This window comes from Schistocerca cancellata, chromosome 3 (genome assembly GCF_023864275.1).
Source record: "Schistocerca cancellata isolate TAMUIC-IGC-003103 chromosome 3, iqSchCanc2.1, whole genome shotgun sequence".
Taxonomy (NCBI): Eukaryota; Metazoa; Arthropoda; class Insecta; order Orthoptera; family Acrididae; genus Schistocerca; species Schistocerca cancellata.
The window spans coordinates 535,302,804-535,303,942 of record NC_064628.1 but is presented as its reverse complement, the minus strand read 5'-3'; positions in this window follow the sequence as shown (position 1 = coordinate 535,303,942).

The window sequence follows — 1,139 nt, the reverse complement described above, 5'->3', positions numbered from 1 at the left end:
AGAAATTCTCCACCATGTGACCGACAAGAAAGAAACTATGGAAACTACCGACATGACGACAGACGATATGATCGTAACGACAGACCTGAATTGCATCAGAACTGGCGAGATTTAAACAGAGCAGAGCACTCTCGTCACGATGAATGTGTAGAAGTTAGGTCTCCAAATCCCAATAACGACGCGCGCCAACAAAGAGACAATAGGCGATGACTCACACCACTGGCAGCCACAAGACGTACTTATGAAACTGATGACGCAGCTGCCGTAGCTAGTAATTACGTAAAAATGGAAGACATTAGGGACATCTTACTCCAGGAACACGACGTAACACGTAACACCATTGCATATCCTGTGATTCACATTACTGTAAATGACGTAAAATTTACGGCAGTACTTGACTCTGGCAGTCCCATTTCAGTAATTAGCGAAACAGCTTTTAGCAAATGCAACAAAGCGAACGATTGCCCCACACTTCCGTTACGTAAGATTAAATTACAAGGTGCAATCTTTGGAAAAAGTGTAGATGTACGCCAACAAACCAATTTAGAATTCTTTTGTCAAAGCCACAGCTTCTCTATGAACTTCCTTATTGTTCCATTATTGTCGACGGAAATTATACTGGGAGTAGACTTTTTGAATGAATACAAAGCAATCTTAAGCTTTCACGATGCTGAAATAAGTTTAGAGAAAGAAGGTAAGTCAATAGCTTTGAAATTTGAAGACTGGCTCTCAAACCATGATGAGGAAATTAATCGGCTTTACCTTCTGTTAGATAACAGTTCGGAATTTTCTACGGAACTAGACACCAACAATCACTCTGCAAGTACTGACAGGGATGACATCGACGGCATATTTGAAATTAATGAGTTAATTCAGACTAAAATTCAAACAATTGAGAATTGTAATGACACTGATAGGCAGGACCTTTTTGAGATTTTACAAGCACATTCCACAGTTTTTACTCACAAAACAGGAACAATCAAGGGATTTCAATACCAATTTCGTGTTCGTGAGCATACTAAATTTTGTGTTAGACCATACGTAATTCCGGCACATTATAGGGACCGTGTTAGAACAGAAATACAATCTATGCTTGACGAGGGCATTATTGAGCCTGCAGTAAGCTCATACAACAATCC